At 37.4% G+C, this 25,754-nt stretch overlaps 1 protein-coding gene across 2 annotated transcripts in view; it reads right to left on the reverse strand.

Moving 5' to 3' along the window:
* LOC101737167 (paternally-expressed gene 3 protein) overlaps positions 1–7,779 on the reverse strand; it is a 34,648-nt gene extending 26,869 nt beyond the window's left edge. Inside the window, exon 1 of one of the 2 annotated variants that reach the window (XM_004931315.5) lies at positions 7,437–7,779. The gene's annotated coding sequence lies outside the window, so the exon portion shown is untranslated. Of the gene's footprint in view, positions 1–7,298 lie in introns of both variants that reach the window. The other variant, XM_062669421.1, reaches the window with a different exon arrangement.
* Positions 7,780–25,754: the final 17,975 nt, after the last annotated feature.

A 25,754-nucleotide genomic window follows, 5' to 3' on the forward strand; every position in this document is an offset into this window, starting at 1 on the left:
TATCTTATGTCTAAGCTAAAAAAAAAACCAATTCGCAATACTTAACAAAAAACTAGAATTGAGATATTTCTTTCTAAACTTTAAATAAAAATAATACCTACCTGATAATACCTAATTGTAACATTTCAATTTTGATATTTGACATTCTACAAAAAAAAAGTCCACTCTGTTGTATTTTCTTTTTTTAATGTAAATAAACTTTAAACTCTCATTTTAGTGTTATTGGAATCCTCCATTGTGACTATCGCTTTTTCTTTGAAAAACATGATTTTCTTGAAAATATTCGCCCTCCATCTAATCTTTGTTGATTATAACATATTATATCATGTATACTTTTCTAATGTATGTAAAGAAAAACCTTTATTATTTGAAACTCTTTAGTTTTTAAAAATGTATTTTCTTCGGTGTCATGGAATGAAGTCTGTCATTGAATAAAAAGAGAGCTCAGTTTTGTATAGTTCATTAATACTGTTTACTGTTAAATTCTTTATGTTACTTTTAAAACAGATTAACGGCTTTAAAAGTTTTCTTATTAAATATGTAACACAAACGCAATTAAGCCTATTATTATTTATTCATTCTGAAGTACTCCATGTCATTATATTAATTATGTATATGCAATAAATTCAGAATTTAACTCCGTGATAAATGAACAACAAATTTTCACATTTTTTTAATAATAGTACTATACGCTTTACCGCTTTACCATTTTGACTAATATATAGTTGCATATCTCGAACGTAGAGACGCACCGAAAACGAGGATTAATTTATAGGTTTAGCGTAAAGCACTGGTTGCGCTTATTGACAGATAGTGACAAAGTCACATTGATGACCAAACCTCGAGGAGATGCTGGTACCAAACCGGCTCATAGCATGCCTTACTACTATTAGGTGGACAATTGGATTAAAAACAAATGAATTAATAGCACTGACTACATCGGAAGTGCGGATTTACATTTTTTATTGCAACAGACGCGAAGATCTCTCCGACTAGCTGATGTTAAGTGATTATCGACTAGTAATTAATTTCAGGAATACTAGCAATTTCGATTTTCCGATACGATATTAAATTATTTTATATAACGTAACAAAACATCTATCAGTAGTGTGTACAATACAATCATATCATTTTTATGTTTTTTTTTTTTTTTTCATTTATAACCAGTTGAGAAGGAAAGAATTCTTTCAAGGAAAGAGATAGAAGAGAGAAAAGAGAAAACCTTTAACAGAGATTGTAGGTAAAACAACATAAATGCCGCCACCCACTGTAAGAAACGGTATCAAAGTCTCAATTTCTTCAAATCGGTACATATGAATTCACGTTCGTAATAACGCAAAAAAAATAATCGCAGAAAGTATTGTTATCACACGATGTTATTCTTTCAGCGCACACCAGTAACTTCTTATTATTATCCAAACATAGTATTACAACGTGTCTTTCAAAGATGTTTTAGGTTAAGAACATGAAAGCCTAATACATACAGAACTAGATAAGATAATCTAGAAAATTTGTGCAACAGCAAAAAAATCTGTTAATCTGTTAATTGGAATATTGTATGCCAATTGTGGCAGAAATAAGGTCTGTGGCGAGCTCTCAACCTAACATAAGAAGCATATCTAAAATTATCGGCAGAAATTGAAAAACTCGTAATGCCAATCATCATTTAAAATAGTTATGGTTAGTGAACCCCATAAGAGAACGGTGGACGGCTATCGGTGGGTATTTGGCGTTACGCCAACCTGTCACTTACACAGGTGATTACAAACATTGCCAAGTGGTAATGAACTCATAGGGGGGAACACCTTAGATTTTTTGCAACGATAAATTTTAATCAAAAAGGGAATTCCCCGTTCTTTGAACGCTATTTTTATTTTATTAGAGACGTTTATTCTCCAACGAATGTTGGAAAACTGTTCTTTTGAATTTGATGAAATGAAATACACATAGAGTTGTTTTCCTTCATGTGTTTGTTCCGTAAAGTAGGGTCGGCAAATTAAGTGGCCACGTTCTTGTGAAACCGGGTTGTATTTACAAATCTACGGTGAACCACTTGTCTGACATTCTTGGAAAGTGTAATTTGGAATTATGGAAGGATACAGATTTTCAAAAATCGTAAAGAATTAAAATGATGCGAGGAGTTGATGCCGTAATGGAAAGTTATCGGTTTTTTTTAAAAATAGAATGGGTTATCTAGTATGTCTGTTTAATAGTAATAGCTTTAAATTTAAGCTTGCTACTAATAACCTTGTGATATTTGTATATATTGAAAGAATACCTGTAATAAAAAAAAAATTGTCTCTACTATGAAATTTTATCATGAAATCACTTTTTCGATTCATATCGAGAGGTGAGAGGCTATTTGGTTTAAGGCCCTCTATCTTTGTAATGAAAGGTCCGTTTTATTTGGTATTAGTATCAACAATCCGATATTTTGAATTGAACTTCAATTAAGTTAACCCCATTCGAATAACTGAAGAAGTTTTTTGCGATTATTTTTTTAAATTTTAAACTTAAATTGCTCTTCTGTAGAGAAAAAATGTCACTTAAATCAGTCGCGATATGATTGCCGAAAATATATCTATTTCTTGGCGGGACAGACTCCATTCAGAACTGTTTAAAAAAAAAGAATCCCTTAATCTTATACTCTTAAACGAGCAATTCTTGTATATTAATATGTATGTATATAATCTGGATCTCGTAAACGACTCAAACGATTTTCATAAAATTTAGTATACAGGGGATTCCTGGGGCGATAGATCGATCTAGCTACGATTTATTTACAGAAAATGTTGTTTTATTCGTGTTTTCAATAATCAACACTTCCCGACATCTATTGGCGAATAATAATACTATTTTTGCAACTAACCGCTTTAAAGACATAACAAGATGGCGTTATCAAAAAAAAACCTATCATCGTCATCGTCTAGTAAGCTGTTTATTTCAGATTAAAGGTACGTAGCAGGAAGAGCGTCTTTAAGCGCACTGTTGACGCAGTGCCACCATTTCAATTCTGCTTCTAAAGCGAACTGTATAGGAATAAACAGAATATGAAAACATCACATCTATGGCATCTTCGAGAACGGAAATCAATCAGTCTTTTGAAATTTACAAATTACGACGTTTCAATGGAACTTCAAACACAAGCTTTTCTTTCGACGAACTTTGGTTTTATAAAAAAAAATAGGGTCTGATAAATATTAAAAAAAGTTTTTTTATTTTTATGTAATAACGAAAAAGTGCTTTTTGCGAATGCATATTCAAACCGAATACTTACATAAATGTGACATGCGCTTCTTAGATAATGATTGTTAGGTTATTTATCATTTCTCTTAAACTTCTATCGTGCGATATTTATATATTTACTAGAGGTCCCGCAGTAGTCGAAATTCGACTATAATTAATTGGAATTGTAAGTTTGTACACTATTATGATTGTATTTTATACTTCTATAATCACAAATTTCGCCAAGACTACACTATAAAAAATATTAACAAAGGCAAACAATATTTAATCTATTCTCAATTTGACAACAGACGTCAAGAACAGAAGTTTGACAATAAATAGCATGCATGCGTGTGTGCGTCAAATACATGGTATGTAGTGTGTGTAATGATTTAATTTATCTTTTATGCATTATTTTAAAAAAATATTGGCATTGTGCACTTCTTCTCTATATTCTCTATAAGTGTGGAAAATTTCATACTCCTCCGTCCGCGCAAATTTCGTAAAAAAGGATACGAAGTTTTTGCTACACGTATTAATATATAGATTTATTGTCCTTGTCGGCATATGAGCATACATCCACCTGATGGCGAGTGGTTAACGTCGCCCATGGACTTCAGCAATGCCAGGGGCCGAGCCAAGCTGCTGCCTACCGAAATGTAATGTATAATGCAAGTAGTCGCATTTTATAGCGTCGGATAGCATCGCAACTTACAATTTTTCATCGCTCAACCGTATAGATAAAAACATATCCTGTGACCGCCTTGTCTGGTAGTTTCTGTCATCTACATCCGACTCGTGGACCACTCGTAAAAACGAATTCCCAATGTTTATAAACACTGCAGTACATACTCGCCATGCACTCGTACGCAATGAAAGTGGGCTGTAAGTTTACACGTGAATGTGCCCACACACCTGTCTGTAGTGGTCTTGTATTTATTGTTGTTACGTTATCAAAACTTATTACGCAATTGAGACGTAGCTTTGACGATTTCGTTGAAGCGAATTTCATTAGTATTATCATCCATTCGGTACTAGCCTATGCTACTCACCGACGTACGGGGGCTACAAATTACAAAGAAAGGTCACAGGAGGGCACATCACGATACTCAGCCATGAGCGATCGACCAAAATAGGTGGAGGGTCATCCATTCGATGTGTCCAGAGTGTGTTTTCACAGATCTTTTCTGTCACGTACCATTCGGCTTCGGAATAAATTCCCCTCCACACTATTTCCCAAGAGCTATTACATGTCTTTCGTCAGGCGTGGCTTGCGGAGTTTTTTTAGTTGCTTAGATGGGTGGACGAGCTCACAGCCCACCTGGTTTTAAGTAATTACTGGAGCCCATTGACATTTACAACATAAATGCGCCACCCACCTTGAGATATAAGTTCTAAGGTCTCAATTATAGTTACAACGACTGCCCCAACCTTCAAACCGAAACACATTACTGCTTCACGGCAGAAATAGGCAGGGTGGTGGTACCTACCCGCGCGGACTCACAAGAGTTCTACCACCAGTAATTACGCAAATTATAGTTTTGCTGGTTTGATTCTTATACACGATATTAGTCCTTAACCGTGGAAGACAATCGTGAACATTTGTTAAGTACGTATTTCACTAGAAAAATTGGTACCCGCCTGAGATTCGAACACCGGTGCATTGCTCAACACGAATGTACCGGACGTCTTATCCTTTAGGCCACGACGACGATTGCCCTGATTGTTGACGTCCAAAAGCGACAATATCATTAGATAGTCCTTAAGCTCGTCTGCCTACAGAGGCAATAAGAACAAAAGGAACCGCTAAACATAGACTACCCTAAAACGGCAGCTTCCTTTTCCAAAAATGACCAGGCATCATTGCGATGTCGTAATTTGAACAGCGCGCACGAAAACAGCAATGTAACGCAAATTAGAATCAAAGGACGCGCAAGGTCATCGTCCTCGTACAAATCTCATTGCCGCGCCTTTTTTTTATTGCGGGTATGCGAAATTCGAATTTACAAAAATGACTAGTATTTACGTTTAGCAAATAAATATTATTTCATCGTCTGTTTCTATAATCTTATAGTAAACAAGCGGCCCGCTCCGACTCAGCTCGGGTATTTAACAAAAATTTCAATGATATTTGACGTTGTTTTATGTTTTTAAATAAAAGAACACTTATTGCGGCATAAATAAGTTGGCATCACACAGACGACCAATCATAGAAGTATACAATTAGATAATCTTTTAAATATAATTTTTTAAATAACATATATATAATAGTTAGATATAATAGCGGATAGAATAGCGGCATAAATAAAATAGTTAGACATATGCTGTCGCGACACTTTTTGTAAATAATAATGTGTTCTACAAAGTCGTAAGTACATTATTTTATTCTATCATCAATAGTTTTCGCAGGGCACGCGATGTAAAGAATATTTTAGGTAATTTATTACACCTTGGATTACATTATTGGAGTTTCAGTAAGGATTCCTATATTTTTTTTAAAAAAAGGATTATAGCCTATGTCGCTCGGGAATAGTGTAGCTTCCAAACAGTGAATGAATTTTTCAAATCGGTTTAGTAGTTTCGGAGCCTATTCAATACAAACAAACAAACAAATCTTTCCTCTTTATAATCTTATTATAGTAAATATATAATTTTCTTAATTCGAATTGGTATAACGCAACTGGTAAAGCGATTATACAATGCTCATCCACTGTCACCAGTAGATGCTGTTGGATCTAGTTCTAAAATAGTTTTTAATCACAGGCGATCATTTCAAAACATTTTTTTTTTACATGTGAAATTTAAAATTTTGTCTTCAGAACTTAATAAATTAACGGTTAATTATATTGAAGAGCGGTAGGTTTTGCCAAGAATACATCAAAACCAGTACGGAACATCGGATCGAATTTAACTTTTCTTACGTCATACAAACATATCGTTTCTAAAAGTGGTTCAAAGGAAAAACGACTTTACACATATCAGTCATAGATTTTAAATTTAATCGAATCGTGTTTAGAAAATGTTTGAGTTTCGATATTTCAAATTCTGGAACTCATATTTAAACACATTTCAACTATTAATAGAAGTCCTAGAGTGCTTCATAAAAACTGTTTTTTTTTCTTTCAAATTTGTTACTCAAACCCATTGGAAGGATTATAAAGAGACCCTTAAATTTTAAAATCAATTTGATATTAAACCCCAACATTTATCGCATTAACTATTACTAGACGATGACCGAGCTTTGCTTGTTTTTTTTTTTTGATAACGCCATCTTGGTTAGCTGTCCTCAATTAAGAAAAATAGTATTATTATTCGCCAATAGATGTCGGGAAGAGTTGATTTTTGAAAACACGAATAAAACAACATTTTCTGAAAATAAATCGCAGCTAGATCGATTTATCGCCCCCGAAATCCCCTATATTCTAAATTTTATGAAAATCATTGGAGCCGTTTCCGAGATTCTGATTATATACATATATATTAATATACAAGATCTGCTCGTTTAAAGGTATAAGATATACATACAAATCTAAAAATCGATTAGCCCTCTGTATCGAGTACACGAATGATAGAATTGGATATGTAGACAAAATTTTCAAATTCAAATTTCAAACGCACCAGAATGAATATACGTAACGATAATATGTATTATCATTGTATTCCAAAATTGACACCACAGAAATAGAATTGGATAATGCGAAGGCAGACGTTCGAGAAAACGATTACAAAATGTCCCGCGACCCACACGAAACTGAAAAATATAACATCATCTTTATTTACGATTCCAAAGGAATTCAAATTTACTCTAATAAATCGGACGCTGGACATTTTGGAAACGTCATTGTAATTACACAAATATAATTAAAATACGAACGCATATTTTCACTTATTGCAAATTATCGAAAACCTTATGAACCGGCTAGATCGAAATGCGACGGAACAATAAAAATAATTTAAATTCCAAATTCACTGTTCGTATTTTAGTATAGTTTAGTAAAAATTTTATTACGAAATCGTAATGAGATTTTTAATTTATACGGTATACTGTGCCGGTTAGGATCAGCGTAACTCACCCACAAAACGAAATAGAAGCTAGGGATTTTTTTCGCGCCTCCAATGCCAAGGTAGACGTTTGCGACGCTGAATGAAGCTTTGTTATTCGTATTATAATAATAGTGATAATGACATTGGTTTAGGTGAGACAGGTGTACCTGTACAGTCGGCGGTCGCTGCGCAGACGCACCGCACGCCTCCAGACCTTCGAACTGGCACAGCGCTGAGCGGGTAACTCCGCTAGACTCCGCCGGCTATTTTTAAACGTAACGTTATAATTTTATTGTTCGAAAACCCAACGAAGGCGACAAGTACGCGCGACGGTCCGAACACTTCTAATGCCGCGAACGTATCCACCAATGTATTCTTATTCCCTAATGCGAGACTTTCCAGCTTTATTGGTATGAATTACGAAATCGAACCTCTATAATGTTGGCCGGTTCAAATCGTATGTGAACTTCATTTGTCCAGTGCAGAATAAGCTGTTAGAAAGAATCGAATCTAGGCTCTATCTAGTTGCCCACAATCTATCATTCATCCTTCCTCTAAACATGATATTGCAGTTACAAATAAAACGGTAGGCAGCGGCTTGGCTCGGTAGGCAGCGGCTTGGCTCTGCTCCTGGCATCGCTGAAGTCCATAGGCGACGGTAACCACTCAACATCAGGTGGGCCGTATGCTCGTCTGCCTACAAGGGCAATAAAAGAAACACAACATTTTTTTATCAGCAGAAAACATCATACAAAACTATATTGTACAGATTTGTTCGGATGTAATTCAAACAAATACTGATAATCACAGTGAAGTCCAACATTATTACGCTTTAGATTAATTTTATAATTACCCTAGCGAGTCACGATTCATTGCTCGTCACTAAATGAAATTAAACTAAGACTAGACTGGTACACATTAATAATGAACAGTACTTTAATTGCTTAATCTCGACTTTTTTATTGGCATTAAATTATTTCTGATTTTTGTTTGGTTTTATCCGTGATCACGAAAACTGTCAAGCATCGTCAAAATAAAATAATAAATAACAATAAGAAACGCGATATTAAATCGTATACACATACATAGTATATTAAAAATAAGTAAAATGAAAATAATCTGCCATTAACACAACGCATAAGCACAAAAACGCGAACAGTGAATAAATGAAAATTAAAGAATTAATTTTTTTTAAAAAAGTTAAGTATTTATAACAATTCACTTTAAATAAAATTATATTTTTTTATTGCCCTTGTAGGCAGACGAGCATACGGCCCACCTGATGGTGAGTAGTTACCGTTGCCCATGGACTTCAGCAATGCCAGGGGCAGAGCCAAGCCGCTGCCTACCGCTTAATACTCTCCACAAGCCTCGTTTGAAGAAGGACATGTCATAGCGCTCGGGAAACACCGTGGAGGGGAGCTCATTCCATAGCCGGATGGTACGTGGCAAAAAAGATCTCTGGAAACGCACTGTGGATGACCGCAGTGGCTCCAGGTAGTACGGATGAACTCTACTCCGGTGGCGGGCGGTGCAATGGTAAAAACGAGATGCCGGTATCATCTCGAACAATTCCTCCATATATCAACAAAGAACGCTATAATAAAAAAATCCCGACTCCCTGCCAAGGTATTCTCCTTCGTATTATAAGTGCGAGAGACATTCACAACGAGCTACAAGAACGGTAACACTGAAATTCCAGCGTCGAATACCTTCGACAAAGACATTACAAGACCAAAAGGCTGCGTGAATTCAACTCGAAATTCATACAGAGTTACGAAACAATACGTTTTAACGCGAGATTATTTCCGTGTGACCTTCCGTTTCAGGGTCAAACGGTATCACGTGACCGATTGGCAAACCCGCACCATCGACGTACTAACATTTCTAGTTACACGAACAATGTATTCAAAATGTTCGAGAAATGTTTTCGTGCTATTTTTGTTTGAACATTTTCATTCTAATAACAAACCTTTTTTTTTTTATTGCTTAGATGGGCGAACGAGCTCACAGCCCACCTGATGTTAAGTGGTTACTGGAGCCCATAGACATCTACAACGTAAATGCGTCACCCACCTTGAGATATAAGTTCTAAGATCTCAGTATAGTTACAACGGCTGCCCTACCCTTCAGACCGAAACGCATTACTGCCTCACGGCAAAAATAGGCGGGGCGGTGGTACCTACCCGCGCGGACTCACAAGAGGTCCTGCCACCAGTAATTACGCAAATTATAATTTTGCGGGTTTTATTTCTATTAGACGATGTTAATCCTTTACCGTGGAAGTCAATCGTGAACATTTGTTAAGTACGTATTTCATTAGAAAAATTGGTACCCGCCTGCGGGATTCGAACACCGGTGCATCGCTCAACACGTATGCACCGGACGTCTTATCCTTTAGGCCACGACGAAACCTAATCTAGGTGATCAATTTAAAATGGATCGGACTATATTTAGACATTAAGTGTTGGATGTTATGGATAGGTTCATCGTGAATAATGAAAAATATGATCACTTTACACTGGTGGTAGGACGTCTTTGAGTCCGCGCGGGTGGGTACCACCACCCCGCCTATTTCAAACCTGAAGCAGTAATGCGTTTCGGCTTGAAGGGTGGGGCAGCCGTTGTAACTATACTGAGACCGTATAACTTATATCTCAAGGTGGGTGGCGCATTTATGTCGTAGACGTCTATGAGCTCCAATAACCACTTAAGCATATAGAATATGCAGTCTTTATTGAAAAGGATTACGTTTTGAGAAACGTCCTTGCGCCCGAGAGTGTCGTCAATGACTAATGACCTTAAGGAAAAAATATTTATTTTATAACACGCTGACCCGGCAGACTTTGTAGTGCCTCAATCGATAAATAAAAGACCTAAACTTTTGTATAAAATAAACTTAAAAAGAATCCGTCCGACGGGGGACGCATCAAAGGGAAAACAAAATTGTTATTTTTATTTAATTCCCAGCATTTTCATATTTATCTACCTTTTAAACCTTCTCTGGACTTCCACAAATAAATCAGACCAAAATTAGCCAAATCGGCCCAGCCGTTCTCGAGCTTTAGCGCGACTAACGAACAGCAATTCATTTTTATATACATAGATGAGGCCTGTGCTTCTTTTCCCACGCATGGAATTTGTTTTTTCTAGGCATGACCGTAGTGTTCGAGAAATTCTAATTAAAACTCTGAATTATGACTGCAATCCACTTCAAAGCCATTAGAACAAAATTATGTTGAAGTGACAAAAACTTAAATCAAGGCTAATCTTACAAACAACGATTCAATTTTATACAGAAAATTCAACATTCAGTGTGTCTTTTATTCTTGGATTGTGAAATTCCAACACTTTTTAATTCTCGAATATCCCGACAATTTCTCTCATCAAATATATTAATCGAGGGCATCCATAAACATTGAAAAATTAATCCCGAATCGGAAATCTTTTTTCGTGTACATATAAACCATTAGAATTATTTTTTCTGACACATCGTCAAACATATCACGTTTTTAATCACATAGCTTTAATCCACAGTAATATTGCATACAGTTATAATGAAGGAAAAAGATACACATACTCGTAAACCGCGACGGACAGACGCGACCTTCAGCTTTTTAAATATAAATTTATCGCGTGCTTTATTACCCGAACGGAGCTTTCATGGCTCGTTGAACGCATTAAGCTAATAATAATGGACAGAGCTTGTTGTACAGTGACGTTGTCCGATGAATTAAGCTCATTCAGTTTAACGGGAAAATATGGTCATTTTTTAAGAGATTAAAGCTTATTAATTAAGCCCAAATGTTTTCTGTGAGGAAGCCAACCACTCGCTATCGTCTTGTGAACATCATTCATGTCAGATCTAAGCTTAAAGAAAAACTACAGCCGTTCGATGGATAGATTTTTACTGGTGGCAGGACCTCATGTGAGTCCACACGGGTAGGCACCACCACCCCGCCTATTTCTGCCGTGAAGCAATAACGCGTTTCGGCTTGAAGGGTGGGGCAGCCGTTGTAACTATACTGAGACCTTAGAACTTATATCTCAAGGTGGGTGGCGCATTTACGTTGTAGATGTCTATGGGCTCCAGTAACCACTTAACATCAGGTGGACTGAGAGCTCGTCCACCCATCTAAGCAATAAAAAAAAAGACTACACATAAATAATAAAAATCTTACGTTACGGACGTTTTTTCCCGGTTAGGGTACCGCACTGCATCGTTCCAAAAGGATCTTTGTTCCAAAAAAATTAAAAAGCTTCTCTAACAATAATAATAATAGGCAATTTCTTAGAACACCTCCGTCAATGGTAGCCAACGGACTATTAAAATCCAAAGCTACAATTTCCGCATTACAATTACAGCGGAAGACTTCCAATGTAATTTTGTTACTTTGAAAACTAGTCTCGTACATTGTAGAGGGTCTTGTAAATACTGCGATTGAGCTTGTAAAAATAACGTATGGTGTGACCAAATTGGTAATACAATACTTTGAAGCGATCACGTAGCGTCGTAGCGTCGTAGCAACGTAGACACGTAGCCCGTAGCAGAAGGCTTAAGGCTGGTGCATTCTTGAATAGAAATATAAAATCGATGCGTCTATTTTCATTACTGTAATTTATTATGGTTGGTCAAATTTCGACATATAGTCGTAATTTTAACCGCTTAGCAGTAAATGTTATTGTTTTCTTTTAACATAAACATTGCTAGAACTGTTTATATACAACAACACATAACAATCGAATAACAATTAAAAACAAACTATAATAATGAATGTGAATGTGTTATGTTTGAAATTATGAAATAAAATCTATTTTTTTTTTTTAATTCAAACTTAGAAACTTACAAGCAACCAGTTAGAACAAGTGATGTCTTGTGTGAGTTATTATTAAGTATTGGTGATCTTAGGTCTAAATGGCGTCACACCTAATTACACACATCCGAATTGTTTAAAGCTTTTATAGGAAGTTATGGATAGATTTATTTAAAAGAATGAAAAGTACGATCAGTTTAAATTTAATTACGCATGACATTCTTTATTATAAAGGATTAGGTTTTGAGAAACGTCCTTACCCTCGAGACAGTCATCACTAACAAAAAACAATGTTTATTTTATAATGAGGTCTGTGCTTCTTTTCCTATGCATGGGGTTTGTTTAAAGTAACATAAATTATATTTATCAACAACTCTACAAGTGTAGTCTTGTTGATACTTAAGCCCCTCGAACCAAAAATGTTTGTATGACCAAAGTGTTCGAGATATTATAAAAAAAACACTAAGCTATGACTGTATTTTCACTTCAAAGCAATTAGAGCAAAATTTTGAAGTGACAAAATCTTAATACAAGCTAATCTTACAAACTATGATTCAATTTTGTACAGAGAAACTCTATAACTTTAAAAAGAATTTTGATAAATATGATCCAAATATTGTTAGAACTGAGTGCTCAGACACTAAATACTACGTAAATATCATGATGACCTTTTAATAAAAACTCGCCAAACTCGATCCTACAACCTCTTGGGCGCTTCGAGCCAAGCGTAGAGGCACAAGCTCTTTAACAAAGAATATCAAGTAACACTCGCCAATTTAAACTATAATAGTTTTTTTTTTTCGCCCAAAATTACAGATTTCCATTTTCATTAAGACAACCGAACGAAAATCGTGTCTGGGTTCATAATATAAAGCATGTGCAAAGTGAAAAGAAAAAATTTCAAAGTTAAGCTAAACAACGGGTCCGTTGAAAATCCTTGAACACTGAATGCACAGTATAAAACTATTATTTTACTATGCGCATTAGACAGAGATGATTGTAAGCGGGTCGAGTATACAATGCCACAGTGTCGTAGAGTATGGAAGGTCAATTCGGATTTTGCATCTACCTTCGATGGGAAACGGAAAACGACCTATAAGCATATGTCGATTGGTATATTTTTTGGCGTTGATCGAAGGCGATCATGTGTATATTATGAGTGTACGGCTTACTGATCACCAATTCCAGGCGCGCACTAAAGTTATCTTTTCAAAGCTCATTTAAAGGACATTTTCAACTGATCTGGAAACAACGTTCAATATAAATCCACATGAAATCGTATTCTGCACGAAAGGGGTAAAAACTGGTTACTGGTAGGACCTCTTGTGAGTCTGCACGGGTAGGTACCACCACCCTGCCTATTTCTGCCGTGAAGCAATAATGCGTTTCGGTTTGAAGGGTAGGGCAGCCGTTGTAACTATACTGAGACCTTAGAACTTATATCTCAAGGTGGGTGGCGCATTTACGTTGTAGATGTCTATAGGCTCCAGTAACCACTTAACACCAGGTGGGCTGTGAGCTCGTCCACCCATCTAAGCAATAAAAAAAATAAAATACTGTTTTTTCGTAAGTATTTACCATTTACTCTTAGTTAACACTGCTGACATTATAAACTCTGAGAAATGAAATCATAAAATGTTGGAGATCTCAAAGATGTTAGATAACTTGACAAAACTTGATATTTAAAAATTTGTTAAATAAATAAAATGAACACGAGATCAAATCATTCGTATTTTAGTTACACTAATATGAGATGATTTGTAATAACTGAAGGAATGTATTACTGTTGTGCTATTAACTATGACCTTCAGCGCTGCAACATTATAGTTGCACTGTGTACAGTTCAGAAATAGGTTAGCTTCGGCACGTTGCTGCTGCTGTTTACTTTTGACTACAATATACAGAGTGCTACAAGAAAAAAAATAAAGTCTAGTTTGTGAGCATTTATAAACACTAACACAAAACATTTCACACTTTAGTTTGTACGCCATTTAAGAATTGTATGAGTCATATGAGAAGTATTTTTTCTGTCTAAGCCAGGAGATCAAATTCCGAATAGCCACCGGAGCAAATAAACATAGTCTCTTTGGGGAATAAATAGGGTAGAGAGTGGTATCTATCCGTGCGGACGAATTGACTTCGACAGCTCGATACCAATGAACCGAGCTTTTTACCTACTAGACCAGGAACGCCCGCATTTCCGCCCAACTTTCTCCGATCTGGTCAAGCAATAACGGCAAATATCTACAGTGCCGAACTCCGAAGTTTAGAAGTCGTCGTGGCCTAAAAGATAAGACGTCCGGTGCATTCGTGTTGAAGCGATGCACCGGGGTTCGAATCCCGCAAGCGGGTACCAATTTTTCTAATGAAATACGTACTCAACAAATGTTCACGATTGACTCCCACGGTGAAAAAAATACATCGTGTAATAAAAGTGAAACCCGCAAAATTATAATTTGCCTAAAAACTGGTGGTAGGACCACTTATGAGTCCGCGCGGGTAGGTATCACCGCCCTGCCTATTTCTGCCGTGAAGCAGTAATGCGTTTCGGTTTGAAGGGTTTGGCAGCCGTTGAGACTATACTGAGACCTTAGAACTTATATCTCAAGGTGGGCGGCGCATTTACGTTGTAGATGTCTATGGGCTCCAGTAACCACTTAACACCAGGTGGGCTGTGAGCTCGTCCACCCATCTAAGCAATAAAAAAAAAGAACAATGATAGCAAAGCTTGCAGTGAAACAGCCCCGACTCATGAATAGATCTTCACCATTTTTGTTCCATGACAACGCGAGACCTCATACAGCACGAGAAACTGTTTTAACTCTATAGGAACTGCAATTAAAAACCATTCGTCACCCTCCGTATTCGCCAGACATTACTCCAACGGACTAACATTTTTTTCGTGATTTGGACAATTTTCTACGTAATAAAAAGTTTTCTTCCCAGGAGGCAGTACAAAATGTCTCTTTCACACAGTTTATAGAATCTAGATCAACAGAGTTCTATCGCAAAGGCATAACTGACCTAGCTATTGGTTGGCAGCAATGTATAGATAATAATGGTAAATATTTTGATTAAATAAATATGTTAAATGAAGCAAAAAAAAAACTAATTTCAATTTTTCATTACAAATCGGCAATTTCATCCTTTAACTAGCACATTTTTTCTTCGTGTGATAATAAAAAATTTACTATTGGTGCCACTGTTGCTTTCCCTGATTTCTTATTGGTTCATGCGATATCACGTCATCGCTGGCCAATCACAGCCATCAATGTATGACGCGACGTTGATCCGTTAACATTGGGTGAAGGCATCCACGTTGCGATCTTATATAGGTAACAACTTAAATCAGTTGGCCTCCCGATCCACTAACGGTGCTTTTAGGTATCTCAAGCACCGGTCATCGTTCTCGTCGAACCCGTCGCTTGTGACGAAGGGCTCGGCGAGTAAATTAACCCACAGACACAATCCACTAAGTTTCTCGCCGGTTCTTCTCAGTGGGACGCGTTTCTGATCCGGTGGTAGATTCTGCGAAGCACGGCTCTTACTAGGGTTCGTGCTAGCAACGTCGACAGGCTTGAGCCCCGTGAGCTCCCCTATAAGCTCGGCGGATCTAGAATAACCCCTCGAGGTTGCTAGAATAGGTAGGAAAAAAATCAGCTGGATAGTAACGAAATACATGCAATAAAGGAAAACAATAACTATATCTGGCTTCGACCAGTAATCGAAGTGAGACAACGCGATTCAGTGGTTAGGATCACCCCCGAAGCAATCAAAGTAGATATGCAGATAAGCTGACGAATTTAAGCTTGCTCCGAGCATAGTACTGTTTCGCCTTTTGTATAAAGACTTGCCCGGAATTCTGTGAAATTTGGAATACCGCTGCTTACTCTCGGCTTTAATACACGTTCAAACGAAAATAATGGAACTTATATTTTAATAGGAACTCTCAAAGGAAGCGTGTTGTTGTATCCACGCTCTCCGTTCTCCATTTTCTCTAAACACATTAAGTACTATTTTTAGGTTTTGTATCTACATATTTATACGCGTAATTGATGTCTTTTAATATTTTATTTTGTTTTATTAGTTTACCCTGGATGGATGCAAAAGACCGAAAAGAAACGGGTGCATTCAAAGATACCTACACTCACCATTGGCTGGACATCGGTTCTGCTCTATTCTTTTTAAGCTTCTCCTTTTGAAATCAATGATCTCGTATTGATAGACTATAGTTAATATAATTGTGCATTATATCATTTTATGGCTTTGTATTTTTTCACATAGTCTTATCTAATAAAAAACCAGTACGTATTTGGCTTTAGTACATACTAAATAAGAAATTATGTATACTAGGCTGCACTAAAAGTATCGGGAATGGAATATTTCCACTGTTTCTGTCATATTAAAATCTTTTTAATTGAAAACTCCTTGGTTTTAAAAATCGAATACCATTTATTTATTTTAAAAAGTGTGTGTGTCCGCTCCGACGCACGACTGGAGTTTACTGGATATAAAAAATTAAACGAAACAATACGAGAAATAGTTCTATATTACGACAACACGATACACTACAGATTATTAACAAATTAACGAGACACAAAACAAACGACTAACAAATATATGAAAATACAATAATGAGAGAAACGCGCGATCAGTACGAGGCTTTGTGGCGGACTGCCGGCGCAGCAGCCCGGCGTCACCTGCGATAACGCGGCCGCGCGTTGGCTCCTGATTGGCGCGCGCACGCATCACGCAATCAGGAGCCAATCAGGCGCATAACGCATTTCGTGTGACATGCTAGTACGATTTTGGTCCCCATAATTTTCATACCCCGGGCCTATATATGTAAATCGATTCTAAAGGAGTAAACTCCAAAAAAGATTCTCGGTCTTGTCACGAGGTTTTGTCAGACTTGTTTAGTCGTTGAGAAAATGGAATTAACTCGAGAAAATTCAAGAGCGATGATTTATTATGACTTTCGAAGTGGTTTAACACAAAAACAGTATGTTGACCGGATGATTTCTGCATTTGGTGATGAAGCCCCATCCAAAACCACAATTTATCGCTGGTTTGCTGAGTTTCAACGTGGACTAGTCAGGCTCAGTGATGATCCCCGTCAAGGTCCAAAAACTGCAGTCACCCAAGAAAACGTTGATGCTGTGCGTAAGCTGATTGAGGAATCGACATGTGACATACCGCGAAATTCAGGCAACTTTAGACATTGGCATGAGTCAAATACAAATAATCTTGCATGAACAATTAGGTGTAAAAAAGTTGTATTCCCGATGGATACCGCATTCGCTCTGTGAAGAGCAAAAAGCGGCTCGCGTTACTTGGTGCGTCAGAACTCTCGAAAGATTCCACGCAGGATCCTCAAATGCTGTATACAACATTGTATCAGGTGACGAATCCTGGATATACGCGTACGAACCCGAAACAAAAAACCAGTCACGAGTTTGGGTGTTCGAAAATGAGTTAAAGCCAACAAAAATTGTTCGTTCACGGAGTGTTGCAAAAAAAATGGTGGCCACGTTTGTCTCCAAAACCGGCCACGTTACGACTATTCCTCTTGAGGGACAAAGAACGGTTAATGCAGAATGGTATGCTAGCATTTGTTTGCCACAGGTCGTTTCTGAACTCCGTAAAGAGAACTGCAACCGCCGCATCATCCTGCATCACGACAATGCGAATTCTCACACCGCGCACACAACAAAAGAGTTTTTAGAGCAAGAAAACATAGAATTATTAGACCATCCGCCGTACAGCCCCGACCTAAGCCCTAATGATTTCCATACTTTCCCTAAAATAAAGAATAAATTGCGTGGACAGAGATTTTCATCGTCTGAAGAAGTTGTGGACGCCTACAAAACGGCCATTTTGGAGACCCCAACTTCCGAATGGAATGGTTGCTTCAATGATTGGTTCCATCGTATGGAAAAATGTGTCAAATTTCGCGGAGAATACTTCGAAAAGCAATAAATACATTTTAAGTTAAAAAGCAATAGTAATGTTGTGTCACTTCGTTAATTCAAGAAATTTTCAGTGCCGCCCTCGTATGTTGATAAAGCCATTGTTTATCAGAGACACCAAAATTTTTGACTTTTAATTAGAAATATTTTCTAAAACACTCAACGTTTCCATAAACACAACCCACTGAGTTTTTCGCCGGATCTTCTTAGTCAACATTTCCGATCCAGCGGTAAATTCTGGGAAGCACCGCTCTTGCTGGTGTCAGCATATTCTCTCCGGTTGAGCCCGTGAGCTGACCTCCAGACGGGTGTCTGTGAGAAGCGACTATCAGCAAATAGTTAGAGAAAAACAAAAAAACACTTTAGGATTTTATATATTTAATGTCTAGTAACAACATATTCTGCTTATTATTTATTATGTATTAAAATAGAACAAACATAAAATCAATCTTACGAAAACACGTTCACTGCGAACTCACTTTCTAACCTTGCACTCATTCTCACAGAAATGCGATTTGATAAATCGCTTTGGCATTAAAACGACAACTAAATTATGTATTATTATAGCTGCTATGCGACTTAGACAATAACATGAGAGTCATATTAATGTGTGTGATTGTGTTCGCCAACAAGTGAAAATAATGGTACGAATACATTGTAATACTCAGTGTTCAATTTAATCCAACGACTCGATTGAGAGATGTCGCGATATTCTCCTCAGGAGCAGCCGCCCAAACAACTGAACGGCTGCTCCTTGGCGGCGACGGCGGGTGGAGCGGCGGCGGCTGGGGAAGAGGAGGAAGAAGAGGGAAGAACGAAGAGAACGAAGGTAACATCTGGAGGGTCGTCCATCCCTCCCCTACTTCATGGGAGTAGACCCGCCCCATTATCATCATCATCATCACCAACAGCATGACCATTACCATTCACCATTATCATCATCATCATTTCTACATCAAAAAATGAACCTACCGAATATCATTACCTTCTCATACCAGCTCATCACCTACTATTTAATGACTAATGGCAACAAACATCACCCCTGCCTCGTCAGGCAGGGAGTTCAAGCCCGGGCAGAGGGGATTGCCCCGAGGCCCGATCCGTGCCCCCGCAAGGGGACACGAAGACCCAACGACGAGAGATGTCGCATTCAATTTACGATCTAGTTGGGGTCTTCTATTAATGGACTGGACGGATTTTACTCTACACTTCCATAATCAAACGAATTTTCGTCTGATAACCTAACCTAAAAACTAGTCTTCATTTGACTACATGAATTTCGCAACAGCGGCATGACCAAGTTCAAAGATATTTCTTTTTTAATACAATCAAAATTGCGACTTTGTGTCCTAAGGTTAAGATTAGCCGTGACGTCCTCTATTCGTCCAAAAAAGAGGTGCGTTTGATTTTTCGTTGACTCCATGAGATATGAGGTGGAATCATTAGGAAAGACCCATTAGTGCGAACTCAGATTACGCCCAGACAATTTTAAACACGAACTATATGGGGGACAACGAATTACGTACGTTTTGAAAGAAACATAGTGCCATCTGAAGAGAGGTATAAATTTATTGAAAATACGAAGCTAAATAAGAATAATAGAGTGACGAGCCACTAAGGTTTTTTATAAACGCCTTAGGTCATTTTACCTATACCTCTCTTAATTTATATGTACAGTTAAAACTTACGCCCTAAACCAAGGATGCGCAACACGCAGCCCACCAAGTATCTCTAAGATTGATTTATTTTGTCGACTTTCGCCCATCAGTACGTTTTTCTGTTCTTTTCTTGTTTGGTCTTAATAAAGAAATAGAGTATCGTAAATTATTAATAAGACATAATCAAAGTGCGTCCCACCAAATTTTTTAAATTTAAATTGGCCCATTGATTAAAAAGGTTGCTCACCCCTGCCCTAAACTACATATTTACAAAACTAAATACATATTCATAATATTTAGTAAGTCTGTCTTGGAGAACGGTCATCAAGGCCACAGTTTCGTCTCGGCGCGAACGGCAAACGTATTTTCGGTGCGTTTGCGCAACACAGATGCTAAACTGATATTTTAATTAGGGCGACCATGGATCATAGACATTTCTTTTCAGAACACACAATCTGAAGATTCTAGAACTTATTCCTGTTATTGGTTTTATAATTACTAATGATGATGATGAATATTTAGTGCTGTTAATTAAAATTTGATTGTTTTTCGTCTAGCTTTTCCTTCAGTTTCTGCGAGCCGTTAACTCGTAGGTGGCACGCGGGGTATGTGAGATTTGACGGTCTGTAGGTGTTGGGAGCAGACCTCGCAATCCCAAGGATTTTTAGGGCCCTACCGCACCAAACGACTAAACTTTGCACTTTCTCACCCGACTTCTGATTTCCGCCCGGGGTCAGAACCTGGTCAGTGTAGGGGGGCTCCCGCGGTCAACACTACAACCAGACTCGCGGCTTCACCACGAGGACGCCCGACGGACGCGACGTCAATGCGATCATCGACGACCAACGATGCTGGTCTCCGCGCTAAAGGAGCCCGGGAGGAGATTGCCTCCTCACAGGGGCCCGAGCTGGATGGACCCCCTCCTCCGACATCCGGCTCGGCGGCGACAGTACAGCTGTGAGAGGGAAGAAGTGTTCTCACTCTCCTGTTCCGTTACTACCTACTACCTGCTACCTGCCCAAAGATTCAAGGTCGCTTCTAAAGGCAAGTCGGAGTGCTCTTAGAACACAATAGGGATTAACTGTATAAATCACAAAATGCAACGCACCGCTAACAGGAAAATCCAACTTTTCTGATAAAAAAAATTGTCACCCTAGTTCTGCAACAGACAATTTCAAGATATTTCTTTTTCTCGGTCGCTAATTAGCATCGATCCTTCCGCTTTCCTCGTGCGTTGACGTTCGGTTCGAATAACATTTTGGAACATTATCTTCGGAACGGTTTGTGTTATTTTCCGGTTGTTGAGTAAAATAAATATTTATGAAAAACATTTATTTAACTAGCTGGCTGACACGGCAGTGGCTTAGTCGGAACCGTTGCCGATGACAATAACAATGTTGACCTCGCCGTCAATGAATTTTCATGTAATTTATTTATTGTTACTTAATAATTCCGAAGGGTCGCAGACCTAAACATATCGGCAAGTAGGTATTTTTTTGTGGTATTTTATTTTTTGAAATGATGACATTTTTATTTCGTTGTCGAATAATAAACATCATTCTTTATTCACATAATAAAACATTTGAATCCCGTATGTTTTATACGTCGCAGAAAACTAAGGAAAACAGATTAGACTTAAAAAAAAATATTTTAGAATAATAATTGTTTTTTTTTGTCAGTGTAGTTAGTTGTGTGTTTGTTCGCCATTATCTTAAGAATCACGTGACGTATTTTCATGTAATTTTTACAGGTAGATTGAGACGAATCTTAAGCAGAATATTCATAAAAACCGCTTAATTTTAAAAGAAAAAGTGATCGTCATTTCAAGATTTTTATGTACAATTGACCTTGAAATCATACGGGATGGCTAAATCTAATGAACATTGTATCATAAATGTATATGACCTGTTGAGCTATCGTCTTAAAACGGAAATCTAAAAATTGGCAACAATCGTAATATTTAAATCCTGCCATTCCTGATGTGACGTTTGAAAACAAGCATACCATCATAGTAGACCACTGCATTCCGGCTTGAAAGGTACAACAGTCGTAATAGTTGAGACTTAAACCTTATTTCAAGATGGATGGCGACATTCATGTGGTCTATGGGCCTCGGTAATCACTTAAAACCAGCTTAGCCGTGACCTCGATCACTCATTTTCTTCTTTTTCTCCACCTTATCCCCCTAGGTGGGATCGGCACAGCGAATTTTTCTCTTCCATTCTCTTCTATCAGCCGTCATCTCAACACTCACTCCTCTCTCTATCATAGCGTCATTCACACACTCCATCCATCTCTTCTTCGGTCGACCTCCTCCCCTTCTACCTTGCACTACCATTTCCATACATCTCCTAGTCACATGCATCTCCTCTCTACGCATCACATGTCCATTCCACGCTAACCGTTCCTTTATTTGTTAATTACCTAGGCTACTGTCACGCTTCCTCTGATATACTCATTCCTTATCTTGTCCCGATCGTCTTGATTCGATCCCTCATCAAAACAATAAAAAACGATTGGAAATTGTGTCCGACACCATAGAACTTTCGAAATTGCAAATGTTACAAAATTCTCAAATCTCGTTTGAAATTAACCCTATAGTATTTTAAAGATTCAGCAATCGCAATAATACAAACTTTGCCGAACTAAAATAGAACATAATTAATAGCAGCTTTTATCGCTCGAGACATACTTAATGTGTAATTTAAAAAAATAATGTTAAACACTATTATGACAAGGCCAATTTCAGTCAGTCAAATTGTCGAAATGAGTAGGCACTCCCACATACAAGCCACAAGCGTAATGCAGAATTTATATCTATTTGTACAAAAGTAGATATGGGCCTTTATGATTCCGAAACGTATGGAGTGATTTCGGTGAAATTTTCAGGATATCTTCGGATAGTGATCTAATGAACTTTGGTACGGATCAGTCAAATCAAAGATCGAACAATAAAGTTGACCACGCTTTTTATTATTTTAGATTTTAGATATTAGCTTAGATCTTGAGCGGATAAGTGAAAGAAAGTTTTGAAGCCAGTATATAGCATTACTTCGTGGCAAAATTTCGTAGGATAGTACGTTATCTTGCGGGCTCATTATATTCCCAACGCGATCCCAATATGTTTTTATTATTATTAAATTTCAAATAAGCGCATTTATTTTGATTATCTTACTCTAAGTTCGGAAAAGGAAACTCAACCCAATCAATCCCCAGCTGTCCAGTGTGCATTTTCGTGTTGCCTTCGGTGCTATTTGAAGTAAAGGCCGTGATAAATTAAAATCAATATATACAAATTTCTCGACACCCGCGTCTCCTCTTCAAAATGTAGCATAGACAGAGAGTGATCTATTTATACCGCTGTCTTCTATGTGTGCGTATTCTGCGCACTATAGCAATTAGCTACGCTTTCTTAATCATGTAACACCATCTAATGTAATAAACAGAGGAATTCTTGAATTTCTTTCTCAAATATCTATCTCTCTATTCTCAAATACAAAAAAAAACGTTTTTTTTTCCGAAGAGAAGCGAGGGCGGGTCGCTAGTCTCTATATATAAAAATGAATTGCTGTTCGTTAGTCTCGCTAAAACTCGAGAACGGCTGGACCAATTTAGCTAATTTTGTTCTTCAATTATTTGTGGAAATCCAGAGAAGGTTTAAAAGGTTTTAAATATGAAAATTCTCGGAATTAAATAAAAATAACAATATTGTTTTTCCTTTGATGTGTCTCCCGTCGGACGAATTCCTTTCGTGTGTTTTAAGTTTATTTTAGATAAAGTTTAGGTCCTTTATTTATCGATTGAGGCACTACGAAGTCTGCCGGGTCAGCTAGTACCTAATAAAAATCAATGTATTGAACAAAAAAATATTATAATATTAAAATACTTTGAAAGGTCGCACGCGTTGCATATTTAAGCGTCATCAATAACAATGAACAAGTATATGGCTGTAAGAAAACCATTCGGGACACCGAATGGATAGTACGTGACGAGGAAGTAAACCTTTTTTACTAGCTCAAATTGGAACGCGAGCATTATGTGAATTCACCCAGTTTGAAATACGAAGATGAACTGTTAATAGCCATTAAACAAAGATTCTTTCATACTTCAAGAAGGACATGATTACCAGGCCATTTTATTTACTGGTGGTAGGACCTCTTGGGAGTCCGCACGGGTAGGTACCACCACCCCGCCTATTTTCGCCGTGAAGCAGTAATGCGTTTCGGTTTGAAGGGTGGGGTAGCCGTTGTAACTATACTTGAGACCTTAGAACTTATATCTCAAGGTGGGTGGTGCATTTACGTTGTGGTTGTCTATGGACTCCAGTAACCACTTAACAACAGGTGGGCTGTGAGCTCGTCCACACATATAAGCAATAAAAAATAAAAAAATTCAATTTCGTAAACCAAACTTAAAATTGTAAGTGAAATATTATGAAGTTCTTGTTTAATGAAATGTTATAGACAGAATGCCGGCGCTATATCCAAATTCTCTGGAATTGTATTCACGTCTGGTAGGAACTCGCGTGGCAATGATCTCGAATTCATTACTGATGGCCGGTAAGCTTTTGAATTGAAGGGTGGGGCAGCCGTTGTATTGTTAAAACCGAGAGCTTGGACTTAAACTCTTGTCTCAAGGTGGGTTACGGCATTTGCGATGTATATCAGCTCCGGTAGCCACTTAATACCAGGCGGGCCGTGAGCTCGCCTACCGATCTAAGGAACAAAACATAAAAATAATAATAATAATAGGAAATTGTACATAATACACACTCTGTCCTTTTGACTAGAATACTTACTGTTAGCTAAACTGTTATTTATGAAACTAAAATCTGTTTGTGTTTTAAGCACTACACAAATAATACAATCACGACGACACGTGTAGCTGAAGGTAAGTATATGTATTGTACTTTTTGACGAAGCATGTTGCTGATAACTCTATTCCTGTAATCTGACGAAGCGTGTTGCGGATAATAACATGTACTTTTAGGTTAGGAATATTGTTCTCTTTTTTTATAATAAACAATACAAGCTCTACTGTTTCCACAGCACTGTCGCGAAGCCTCAATAGATACTCTCAATGTACATACGTAAATATGCCAACAAAGAACATAATTTTGATATAAAATAAAAATAAAAACTTTCCACCGATTCTATTTCAAGAAGACTCGCTTCTAACTTGCTGAGATGAGTACAAACAAAACAGTTGAATTAAAATCAAAATCGATTTCAACTAAAGAACACTACTGGCTTTCGATATTACTTCTCGTAGTACCTAAAGTATATAGCAGAACAAATCAAGGCTGAAAATACACCACGTCGTATAATGTTTATTTCGCAAAGCAAATTTTTATATATACGAGGGCGGGATGATAAGTAACTAGCCTCTGCTATTTAAAAAGTTAAAATTCAAAAATTAAATATGTCATTTGTAAATTCGTCTCTCTGGCCACCTGTGTTCTAAATTTCAATTTGGTGGCGTGAAAATTTTATTGATTTTTTGTCATTTGAAAATATATTTCGTCAAGTGTTTTCAAAATGGATAAATTTGAACAAAGATCGGTGATAAAGTTTCTTCATATGTAGGGCATGAAGGGGAAAGATATCTATGACGAGTTAAAGAATGTTTTGGGTGAATGTGCTCCTTCTTATGCCACAGTAAAAAACTGGGTGGATTAGTTTAAACGCGGTCGTACATGTGTCCAAGATGAAGCCCACCCCGGACGTCCAAAAAGCGTCACGACACTGGAAATGGTCGTGAAAGTACATGATATGGTTTTAACAGATCGACGATTGAAGTTATCTGAAATAGCTGACACTACAGGTATCTCAAAAGACCGGGTACATCATATCCTAAGTGAGGAATTAAATATGAAAAAGTCATCGTCCCGTTGGGTGCCGCGATTGTTTACGCACGATCAAAAAAGGAGTTGGGTGCAAAACTCAAAAGAATGTCTGGACCGTTTCAGAGTAATAAAGCCTATTTTTTACGACGATTTGTAACAACAGATGAAACATGGGTTCATTATTACACGCCAGAATCCA

This window comes from Bombyx mori, chromosome 7 (genome assembly GCF_030269925.1).
Source record: "Bombyx mori chromosome 7, ASM3026992v2".
In the NCBI taxonomy this organism is placed as follows: domain Eukaryota; kingdom Metazoa; phylum Arthropoda; class Insecta; order Lepidoptera; family Bombycidae; genus Bombyx; species Bombyx mori.